The following is an 11,954-nucleotide window of genomic DNA, read 5'->3' as shown; positions in this document are numbered from 1 at the left end:
TCAGATGTCCCAAGCTGAAGGAGGGCAGCTCTGCAGAATGGGTTTATTGGAAAAGAAACCTCAAAGAAGCCCTTTCTTTGATGAGGTTTCAAATTTGGTCAAGAATGAAAGTTCTTGCTAATGTTACTTTTACAGTTAATTAAGCTGATACTAAATGAGTTAAAAAATGATATATTAAAGTAATTGTCTACACATAATACTCATTTAATCAGGGCCTTTGTTGTGTTTTCCAGGCATCTCTGCTTGGCTCGGTGCTCCTCAGTATCTTTAGCTGTGATATGGACAAGAAGTAGAAAGTAGTGACTGCTGGTTGTGAGTGCCCCCAGCCAGGAGGAGTGCAGAGGACAGGTCAGTGGTTCAGAGCCCCACACACTGCCCAGGAGGACAAGCTCTTCTCATTACCACCTGTCTTAATCCTGCTTGTACCTGCAGCAGTCACACCACCTGTAGGTGGGAGGAGGGGCAGAACTCAGGCAGCTGATTCCAGTTAGCTCCCCGCCTCTGCACTTGGCAGTGTAGGGGGTGTTTGCCCTGGGGAAGGAGGGCTGTGTTGGTGGGATGGGCCTCCTGGAGAGAAGATGTCAGGAAGGTAAGGTGGTCTGTGGGATGGAGGGTTGGGGCTGGTGATAAAACCTAGGTTGTTGGCTTTTAAAAGCTACTAGGTCTTCTGGCTTGCTTCTTTCTGATGGCCATCAGGATTTTCCAGCTAAAGGAGCAGTTTGGTCAGCTCCGTAGGGAGAATTGGGACAGGGAGTACGGGCCTGATTCAAGCCTTGCAAATGTGAGTGCTCCTGCTGGGTTGGGAACTAGGGGACTGCTGCAGTTGTCCCTCTGTGCATTCATGCATGACTATATATGTGTGTATGTATACGTGTACATACACATGTACACAATATACACAAATACAAGTGACCCGAAACGCCTGCTGGTGAGCACAGGTGGAGTATCGAAATGCTCGTTACTGCATTTCCCACCCTGCTCACTTCCCCTTGCTGTTGTTGTGGCCTGAGCTTTGTCTCTACCAGCACTGAGATTGCTGGGCAGGATTTGTCCCCTTTGTGGCCATTCTGCACAGGGCTGGGCTGTGGCTGCTGTGTTAGTTCTGGTTTTTCTACAGCATAAGCAAGTGATTGCATTTTCTGGTGCTGCTTTTGGTGGTGTTGCTTGCCAAGAAATCTGGGATTATGTACCCCAGCTGCTGGGGCAATCATTCACAATACATTGCAATCATTCACTATAATTTCCAGCCTCAATTGGAAATTTGAGGTTCTCACTCAGCATTGAGAACTGGGAGCTTGGCTGGAGAGCTTCTCTGCCAGCAGCGGTCAGCAGCATCACCTCCATGCTAATGCAGCAAACAAAAAACCCTCTCAATTCTTCTCTGATGGCTGTGAAGTGTGCTGTTATGAGAACGTTCTTCCATCCACTGGACAGCAATGTCAGATTGACCTAAGGATTGTTCTTTCCTGCATGTATGCTGGGCTCCTTTTTTCCCATGCTAGAGGGGTACAAGCTGTTTCAAACATGCTTAGATGATTATAAATCATCATCTGCTTTTCTTCCCTTTCACAAGGAATGAGTTCTTGTTTACTGATACGCGCTTGGTTTTGTTTTGTCTTGCTGTGGGACTTGGTGCAATCTTCTCACCTCTGACTCTGCCCAGCACAGAAGGGTTTCCCGGACCTCACACAGAGTGAAGCTGTGCCTCCTCTAGGAGCAGAGGTTGTCCCACAGTGGGCAGCTGGGGCCTGCAGCAGCCCGTAGAAGGACGTGGTCCATGTTGCAGAATGTGGAGGAGGCTGCCCCTGGCCTTGGCCTGGAGGACTGAAGAGCCTGCCGTGCTCTGAGGCTGAGTCCCAGACCAGCTGTGTGGTGGAACTTCTCCTTCTGCACCCAGCAGTGCCCGTCCAGGAGTTTCCCCTCCCTTCTCACTTCTGGATGGTGGAGGGGAAGAGGCTGCCCTGTATGGGCACACAAACATGCCCTTGGCATGGCACAGCCTGGCTGAACGCATCCTACTGGATGGAAGCAAGAGGCCTTGGAATCATAGAATGGCAGAATCATTAAGGTTGGAAAAGACCTCCAAGATCACGAAGTCCAACCCCAGCCCACTCCCACCATGCCCACTGACCCTCAGTGCCACATCTCCATGGTTCTGAAATGTCCCTAGAGACAGTGACCCCACCACTCCCTGAGCAGCCTGTTCTGTTGCTTCACCACTCTTTTAGAGAAGAAATGTTTCCTAATAACCAACCTGAACCTCCCTCGGTGCAATGTGAGGCCATCACTTCTTGTCCTATTGCTGTTACTTGGGAGCAGAGGCCAATCCCCACCTCACTGTGACCTTTGCTGCCAGCATCCCGCCCTGCAGGCCCCAGGAGGACTGACGGCCCCTCTGTGACTGCCACTGGTGTATGGTGATGGAATCGGGTCTGGACCAGACTTGGTTTCCCACACTGGCACACAGAACCCTCTGGGCACCACAGGTGATATATCCTCATGTGTCCCCATGCCCTGCTGGCATGCAGCCTGCACTCTGACTCAGCCTGGCCTTGTCACTGTTAGGGATGCATCTCCTCTGCACTGTGTGCAGCTGGCTGTACTGGTCCAGTGGGTGCAGCTGGGCCACCTCCAGGGAGGGACCTGCCGTGCTGCTTCTGCTTCCCTGAGCTGAAGCATGCCTGCAGCTTCACAGGGCAGCTGAGGTACGTCCCTGAGCCCAGCACCAGCAAGGATTGATGGGCATGGGTGGGATCTTCTGAGCCTCCTCCAGGCTGAGCAGCCCCAGCTCTCGGCTCTCTTCACAGCAGCAATGCTCTGGGCCCTGCAGCATCTAGGTTGGTTTGTGTTCCTTCCCTGCAGACCCACATCCAGCCAGATGCCCCTGCTGCCCTACTGCCAGGACTGCTCTTTGCAGTTCTCGTTGAGCCACACAGTGCAGACCAAGAAGAACAGCAGTACTGCCCCAGCCAGAGCCCAACGAGACATCTTCCTCCTTCGTGGGTTGCCTTTTTGTTTTCTCCCTCAGTTTGTGAAACATGAGGAAGAAGGAAGTTCAGAGCCAGTGTTGGGTGGTGAGCCACCAAGTTCCCAATGTGGCTGCTTCATGTCATTTCACCAGGGTCCCCTTTTAGGGGTGGGATCGTAGGACCATAGACTGGTTTGGGTTGGAAGGGGCTTTGAAGGCCATCCCGTTCCAAGGGCACATGCCCCGTGGAACATCTAGCTGGAAAGCAAAGGGCATGCACAGCCCTTCCATCTCTTGTGCACCCAAAGCCAGCCAGGACCAGCACTGGGCTGAGGGGGATGTGGAGTTGCTGACAGCACTGGTAAGGTGGGGACAGAGGGCAAAAAGAAATTAGGAAGTGATTTAAGAAAAGTGAGAACTGGTTTCTTGTGAGGAGGAGGAAGGGAGAGTGAAAGGAGCAGGAACAGAAACAGGGAAGAGAGGGCATGGAGAGCTCAAGGAAATGTCCATTGGAAAAATGCTAGGGTAGAAACACAAGCAGAAAGCGAGAGCAGGAGAGAAGCAGCTTCAGGAAATGGGAAGGAAGGTGCCAGTGACTGGAAATCAATGGCCAGAAAACAACGAGCATGCAGAAGGTACAGAAACCCAGCCCCAGGGGCAGCTGCTGTGTTTCGTCATGACGGGGGGGCTGCGAAACCAGAGGATGCTTTCCTGTACCAAGAGGTTTTATGGCTCTCAGCTCCTCTGTGCTCTTCCTTGGGAGTCTGCATACAATGGAAAGAGGGAACTCTGTACAATTCCAAAACCAAAGGCTGCTGATATCCTCAGATATCTCCATCCTCGTTTCTTTGGGAGGGGGCCTTGTGCAAGAGGAAATGGAAACCATGGTGCCACTGCCTGAAGTGGCTCCTGCTGATATTTTTCCATAGAGCGAAACTGGAAATGGCTTTTTAGGAAAGCACACAGTGATTTGTCAGGGTATGGCTGCTCCACACAATGCCTCACCATGCCCAGCAGCACCATCGCTATGCAGCAACACGAGCACATTGCTTGGGGTGAGCTGGCAGCTCGGGGGCTGGGTCAGCTCCTGCTGTACAAGGCTGGAGGGTGCTGGTGGGGTCCTGCAGGACGTGGGAGGAGCTGTGGGGCTGTGGCTGTGCTCGTGCTGCCCACAACGCGGTGCGTGCTCATTCCCAACTGTCCCTGCTGAATGCCTGGGGCACGACCACGGCAGGGTGTTATCAAACAGCTGTCGCACAGCTCTTGCATTGAGATGCACACACTTAAGGTAGGTGTGCTGCCCATCCCCTTAAATTACAGCCTACGCACCTGCAATTTGGGGGATGTGCCCTAATGCGTTTCAGTGTGTACAAGTGAGAGGGCAGCAAGACCTGCCTGAGAGCCATGTGCCTCCAGCTGGGTCTTGCTGTGCCCTGCCCACCCTGCATGCTTCTCCTGCTCTTCCATTTTCCTGAAAGTTGCCATTTTTCCACAAATTTCCTTGCCCAGGGAGGCAGTGCTGGCAGCCTGGATCCGTCTGCTTCCTGCAGAACCCCACAGACCATCTCTGTGCCGTGTCACATATGTTGGGTGAGGGCTTAAGCAGCTGTAAGTCTGTTGGGGATGAGGTCACAGTTTGTGAGGCATTTAAATTCTTTTCTTCATGGAAAGCATCAGGCCTGGTATCACACTGATATTTCCATGCTCTGCAGGTTTTCGTTTGTTTTGCACGCCAAGGCAAACCATGCCCAGATGTCTAAGAGGCAGGATCTCCTTCAGAGCAGTCCTGAGCAACCCAGGGTTATGCAGGAGCTTGTACTGCTGCCACCAGCACAGGGTTTTGCTGAAAGCCCCACCACGGCCTGCTGCACCCTGAGCATGGGGCTGGGGAAGGGCCTGTGACAGTGCCACACTGCCCTTATAAAAGAACAGCCCTGCAGAGCCAGGGGTGTGGAGTGAGAGGCTGCTGCGACAGCTCTTGGTGCCCTGGGTGCATTGTCCTTATGCTCTCAGGCCAATTAGCATCAACGAGTGGCATGTGTCAGCCCAGAGCAGAGCAGTCCCTCACAGGAGGACCTTTTTGGCTCCTTCTGACTGTGGTTTACGTTTGGAGTTGCTCAGTTTGGTGGATTAACAAGAATGCTGAAAAATGGAAAAGCAATCCTGGCTGTTGCCATGCTGAAGTACTTTCTTAACAAATCATAATGAGTCTGGTTCTGGGAATGAATTGGTGTGTCCATATATAACTGGACCTCTGGAAAAACCATGTGAGGCACTCTGCCAGCAGCTGTGCACATATCCCACCGCATGTTCCCAACCTCTTCCATCACACAGTGCAACTTCCTTAGTTACTGTTTCCAGGGGAAAAGCACCAGTGATTGTCATAAACTTTGCTTTCCCAGCCTGCCAAGAAGGGGATTGCAAGGGATTCACACACAGGGGAGCACCAAGAGGGTCTCCGTGGGGCCACGGAGCTTCTGGGGCTGCTCATCTCCAGGGGAAGGCGGTGAGTCCCCATCCCATGACAAAATGAACTGGTATTCTTAAGGACAACCATGAGATCCTGCAGCCTCTGACATCACTTCTCTACCCTACGGGTGCTGGGTTTTCCCACGTTATGATAGAATAACACTACATGTGTTTCATGTGTGGTCTCCCAGTGGGATTTGAAAAGACCACAGCGAGGCCCAGGATGCCTGAGGATGCTGTCCGGATGCTCTCTTTCTTCCCCTGCAGTCTCATCTTCCAAAGTTTCTCTGTTCTTTTCTGTTCCTCCACGGAATGTTTTTCATTCTTAAATTGATTATTTGCCATTTAAATGTTTCTGTATGAAGATTTGTGCTCCTCCAGTGAGACACATCAGTAAAAAGTGGAGCTTTAAAAGCCATGCTGTCTTGATGACGCATCTCTGAATGGTCATTATTTTCTCCTGGCTCTCACCCTGAGCAGCCACTTATCTCTGCCTGCATCTCCTCTCCATACTGGCCAGGTCTCATCAGGCTCAGTGGGACGAGACATCACTTGCTGTTCAGACAGCACACAGACCAAACACTGGCCATGAGAGAACTGCTCTCATTTCCCTGATTTGCTTTTGGCATCCAGTTACCTTAAGTTGCGCCGTGCCCTTGGTGGGCTCACTTACATTTTCTTCTGTAGGCAGTGGTAAAAGCTCCAGCTGGGAGCCTGGTGTACCAGCACTGAGCTCAGGGAGACCCGGGCAGAGAGAGCCAACAGAGCCTCTGCATACACCAGAGTGTGCAGAGGAGGGGGAGAGCCATGCTGCCAGGAGCTGTGGGCTCCATAAGAACATGCAATGAGAAAGGGTCGGGGATGGCTTTTGCTCTCCATCACCCTCTCCCTGCCTGGCCACCTGGCTCCTGGGCTATTTGAACTGTAACTGTCAGGCCTTGTCTTTTGGCAGTTGGTTCTTGGGGTTGAATTCTTATTTTCAAAAGCTCATCTTTTTCTTCTTGTCATTTGCAGTCCAGCTTTTTCAGTGTTATTTTTAGAATCCTGTATTTTAATGCTGTGGCATGAACTGCTGGGATTTCCCTTTGCTTCAGCGTCAGCAGTCAGCCAAGAAACCCATGCTGGGTGCCAAAAAGGAGCCTTCTTTCATAAATCTGCATTTGTTTTAATTTCCCTTTGCTGCAGCGAGCCGAGTTGCTTTCTTGTTGGGTGATGTAGTGCCATGCAGCACAGTGGGCCTAATGTGGCCATTTGGGTTGGTCTCTGATGGTGCACACCACTGGGAAATGCTGGTCTGTAGGAGACCAGGGAAGGAACTGCTTTCTCATCCTTGTGAAGAGCTGGCAGAAGGCAGCTGGTTCTTTAAATGGGAGCTTTAAATGGCTGAAAACATAAATGATGGTTCCTGTATGACCATCCGCCTTTAGCACCTCAATAGAGCCACCTTTGATGGACCACACATCTGTTACAAGGCAAGGAAGTTGCCATCAGGGAGGCTGAAACCAAATGAAGGAGGCAGAGCTCTGTGTCCTGCTCCAGCTCTGCCACTGAGCGAGCGACCTGATAATTCCATCCGTCCACCTTGTGCAGCCTGAGCAGGGAGAGGCTCTGTGCAAACAGCGTGCAATTAGGCTTCTCTGGGTCAAAGCAAATTCCACACCACTCACGTCCTGTTGCTGCCTGGCTGCTCTCTTCCTCCCAGCCAGGAAGGCATTATGTGGCAAGGATTACGTGAAGCAAATTTTAGCTTCTATTTTTAAGAGTCCTGAAAGGCGATAGCTCGATGTTAGTCATTGCAGTCCTCAAAATAAACGGCACGGCAGCTCCGGGCACTTTGACATTCACAGGGAAGCCGGAGCGGGCGCAGAGCAGCTTGTGTAGATGTGCTCTGGCAGCGGGGCCAGCAGGGCACGACCCCGGTGCTCAGGGACGAGTTCAGCAGCAGCAGCTCCGTGCTCCTCAGGGAGGGCTCCGCAGACGCCCCGCGGTGCTGCTGTCTCCGGCTGAGCTGGGAATGCAAAGCGGCCCCGGCCATGCGTGCTGGAAATGAGCACGGAGCGCGAGGCAGCAGCCGGCGAGCAGATGATGACAGACCTACATTTGTCTCATGAGCCGATCCCTGGAGGCGAACGGAGCCCCAGCGAATGCGCTGGCACAAGCGCCCACGTGCTGCTCCCGCTGCACCGCCCTGCAGCGTGGCAGTGCCCAGGGATGTGCGTGTGAAGAAGCAGGTCACGGGCAGTAGCGACAGAACACAGAGAGGCACGAACGCAGCGGAGCTGTGGGGCTGTCCTTGGTTTACTTGTCCGCGGCTCGGCCGGCGGCGATGTCTCCGGGGGCTCCCCGGTGTAACGCTGATTTGTACGAGCTCACGCCCACCTGAGTTGCTGCCCGGAGGGGCGGTTTGGCAGAGAGCCACTTGCTGAAGGAGGCAGGTGTCCCCTGGCGGCCAGCAGCCCCTGCCCTGCCTCTGGGGGTCATGCTGGGGATGAGGCTGAGCTCTGCCTCACCTGCTGCGCTGCCTTCGGAAACTGCAGGCACTGCAGGCAGCAAATGCCTTGAGCTGCTAGAGGAAGACTCAATTATTTCCCAGACATGGAGGAAGGCAGTAGTTAGGGGCACATCTTGTGTGTTTTTGGCCTCCTACGTCCTTGCCATGATTTACCAGCAGACCGTATTTCCGTATGCAAACTTGTATAGGAGACAAGTCTGGTCGATGCCACCGCCGTCCCAGCCCTGCGCTTCCCTCCAGGGCACCTGCTTCCAGGATTTCCTCTGCCGGCAGGCTCTGACCGGGAGCTGCTGCTCGCTCCCGGCCTTACTCACTTCCAGCCACAGCCCCGCTTCCTGCTGTGGAGGCTGCACACTGCTGTGAAAGCCGCAGGCAAGCCGGTGGTGAGCAAGCAGCCCCATCCCGCTGCCGTGTGTGCACCACTGCCCTGACACGGCCTCACCTCCTTTTAATGCCTGCAACACCCCGATGAGGAGCAGCAATACTTGCTAGCAGAGGAATTGCACAAGACAGGAGCTGAGTCACTGTCCCAGAGTGTCTGATGAGCAGGAATTGAATGCGGACCTCACACAGCCAAGGACTGTGCTCATAACTACCAGAAACCCTCTTCTTGTAATGGGAAAAAGTTGTTTCAGGAGTAGAGCTGTCTCTCAACGCAGAAAGCACCACCTGTGCTGGTGGTTTCTCTCCTGGCTTGCTCACCCCCATCCTGCCCGCTCGAGGGACGTCTCGCTGCTTTCACTCACTGTTAGCAGAGGGTCCCCATCTGTAAAGCAAACAAGAGCCAGGTCTTGGCACTGACACGGAGCCCTCCGCCCTCCGGCACCTTGATAACACAACAGGTCTTTCAGCAAACAGGTTTATAGAACAGGCACAGAGCAGGCAAACAGCCACTGCGGGGCCGTGGTGTAGCCGTGCTGGGGCTGCATTCTTTTGGGGCAGGGACTGGCTCTTATCACGTTTTCAGAGCACCAGGCGCTGTGGACCTTAATCCTGCTGGGGCCTCAAGGCGTGACAGCTGCATAAATATTTAATGTGCCTTTACTGGTGGGGTGGGGAATGTCACTCCTATCCCCGATGGGAAGTGCTGATCCTCCGTGCGTGTGACTGTGCTGTTACTGTACTTTAAGATACAACGCTGAGTATCTACCACAGTATCTGCTGAGGTGCGGTGGAGTGTACTCAAACGTGTGTTGCACAAAGAGCAAACAGCAGCATGGGAGCACTTTGATTCTGCACGCATTGATCCCAGTTTGGCACACGGAGCACTGCAGAGCTCCCCAGCTCCACACGTTCCATGCTGGGGAGCCACTGGAGCCCTGCTGCCATGGTTCACTCACGGCAGACAGCAGCATGGGAAGTGGCACGCACCTAAGGCAGGCAGCTGGTGCCTTTGGCTAGACGAGGCTTCCTGCACACCTTGCAGAATTAAATCACGGCCTTTTCTCCCATATTTGGAGAAAAATTCCATCAGTAAAAGGTCAGGAAGCTTATATTTGTAAGTGTTTTTCTGTTCTGTAAGGACGAAAAACATTGTGAAAGGAGCTCTTAAGCTGGAGGATGTGAGATTTGCTCTTCTCTGCAGCTTTCCTGTGGCTAAGGACATGACTAATCCCCTGTGACAGCCCTGTGCTTGCAGCCTGCTGCTCTTACTGGTGCATCAGGGACTCCAGCACGTTCCACCATGGCAAGTGGCTGTACCTTGCTATCTGCAGCAATACCTGTGGCAAGTCATAGTGCCATGGCGTGTCCATGTGGCTCAAAGCTGTGGCTACAGTTCACTGGTGCAAAGATACTGGTGAAATATTATGTAAACAGGAAGAAAATACGCCTGTTCCCTTAGTGACTCCATAGTGACAGGCAAATGCTGTCCAATTTCACAATTCTCTCTCTCCTCTTGAGGGCCCAGTTCTGCTCGCTGTCTCTCCTGCTGTCAGGTGAGTGAGACAAGCTGGCTGCAGCCCCGCACAGCACTCAGCCCACAACATGGGCAGCCCCTGCTCTCCTGACCCCCACTGCTCCCCAGAGACAGCTGCTAGGCAGCTGAAACGCATCCTGTGAGCACTGAGTGCTGGCAAACAGCTGGCCGTTAGCTTGTCATGAGCCTTATCTGGGAGGGAAGCAGTGCAGAAATCCAAACAGAAGCCATCCCAGGGGCTGGCACTCTCTTGGAGCTTGGCAGAGGGACGTGCTGCTGGTGGAAGGCTGCATCCCAAACCCGCCTGGCACCAGATATGCTCTTAGCAGGGCTACAAACGCTCCTTTGTGCGTAGTCCTGATAACACACTGCAGGCTCCACTCGTGCTCCCAAACATCTCAGCAGTTTCTGGGCCTTTTACTGCCCACTGTGCCAAATCCTTCAAGATGAGTGGCAAAGAAACCTAAAGCAAACGTTTAGTCTAAAATTTCCAGTCTTCAACCACTGGGGATAATTGCAAGTAGTAAACAGATTATGTAAATCATGACTTGCTGACCAGATAACTCACAGAAACGACAGCTAAAGGGATGGAACAAATCACAGTGCTGGGCAGGTCACCGTGCTCTTTTAAGTGCTGTGGGAGACCTGAAGCAACCATGCTGGAGCTTTCTGTGTTGGCTTCTGTTCCAGGTCGCTCATAAACCGTTTTGCATGATGCTGGTGATGCCTGCCACGGCTCATTTGTGTACAGCAGCTCTCCTGAGCTGTCAGCTCAGCCGGCAGCAGAGCAGCCGTGCAGCGCAGGTCACCTCCCATGGCCACAGGCAGTGACTGCAGGGCTGGCTTTGCTCTGTGCACTGTGGTGGCTGTGCTGTTCGTGCTGGCCGTGCACAGCACAGTCAAGCTGAGCTCACTTGGCCATCACCCCCCCAGGACTTATCTTCAGGTTACAGGACAAAGAAAAAGATGTTGTCTGTACTTCTGTAATGTCACCTATAGTTCAGGCAACAAAGTTACAGGAGCCCACTTTGGATTCTTGATCTCATTTAAAGTCAGTGAATGTAAGAGGAAGTAGGCCAGGCTCTAAAACAGAGCAGGAAAATTCCTATTGTTTCATATCTCGCCCAGGATTCACATACAAAGGCAGAAGGATGTGGCTGGATGTTAATAACCGTGTTGTAGCTACGGCATGCACTCAGCATACACTTGGGGCTATCTCTTTGTGGGGCATAAATTTAAATTGTCAGGCCGTGCCATGGAAATGCAGCATTTGCATTTTCCTATCAGGATGTGCCAGGACGTTACACTGCAATCACAAATCATGAGGTAATAAGGTGAAGAGGGAAGGAGCAGCCTAATGTACTGCAAATGACTTGCTGTTACTTAGCATTTTGAAAGGGCACACACAGCACCAGGAGATGAGGTAGGGACTGAGAGAAGCTCCCAAACTGTTTCAGCAGCAGACAACCTAATACAGTTTCTGTGCTTGCAAACCCTGACTGTCCTCAGTAATCCTCCTCCCATTTGCTTAATCGCTGAGGGACTGCGGCGTTGTTTTTGCATGCTGGATCTCAGAATGATGGACGTGGGCGTACTGGACTTGCCTCCCACATTCAAGTCAATGTCACCATTCTTCTCTGGCATTCCCATTCCTCTGACCATCCAGACTTCCTGCGTCTGCTTTTTTTCTTTCCCTGTTTCACAGTTACTCCGTAGTTTCCTCATCATTGCATGAGATACATTTCTTCCAGTAGCTCGCAAAGGCTGCAAGTAACATCTGTCTTGTTTCATCCGTTCTCACATTCATTCAATGGGGAGGGCCGTGTGTGCAGTGCACTTTTCATTTTGGCAGGATTTTCTTTCTTTCTTTTTTTTTTCTTTCTTCTAAGCCAGCAGTATAAACGGTCTCCTCCCTGCAGATTGTGTGTTTAAATTAGGAGAAAGCAGATCAGGCTGCCTGCGGACAGGGGGAGGGGAAAGATTTATGGTGCTTCTGAGTTCCCGTGGGAGTTTCCTAGCGGGCCCCTGGGAATCTGCTGAGCCCCGCAGAGATGAACCTCGCCCATATGGGAAGGTTCTGTTTCACA

The 11,954-nt window shown here is 52.5% G+C and overlaps 1 protein-coding gene across 1 annotated transcript in view; it reads left to right on the top strand.

Moving 5' to 3' along the window:
• The first annotated feature begins 215 nt into the window (after positions 1-215).
• The window catches only part of LEKR1 (leucine, glutamate and lysine rich 1), a 61,307-nt gene continuing 49,568 nt past the window's right edge, over positions 216-11,954 (top strand). The window contains exon 1 of the mRNA XM_040705960.1: positions 216-348. The gene's annotated coding sequence lies outside the window, so the exon portion shown is untranslated. The remainder of the gene's footprint in view (positions 349-11,954) is intronic.

The sequence above is a fragment of the Gallus gallus genome, chromosome 9 (genome assembly GCF_016699485.2).
Source record: "Gallus gallus isolate bGalGal1 chromosome 9, bGalGal1.mat.broiler.GRCg7b, whole genome shotgun sequence".
In the NCBI taxonomy this organism is placed as follows: domain Eukaryota; kingdom Metazoa; phylum Chordata; class Aves; order Galliformes; family Phasianidae; genus Gallus; species Gallus gallus.
This window is presented reverse-complemented; position numbering and strand designations above follow the sequence as displayed.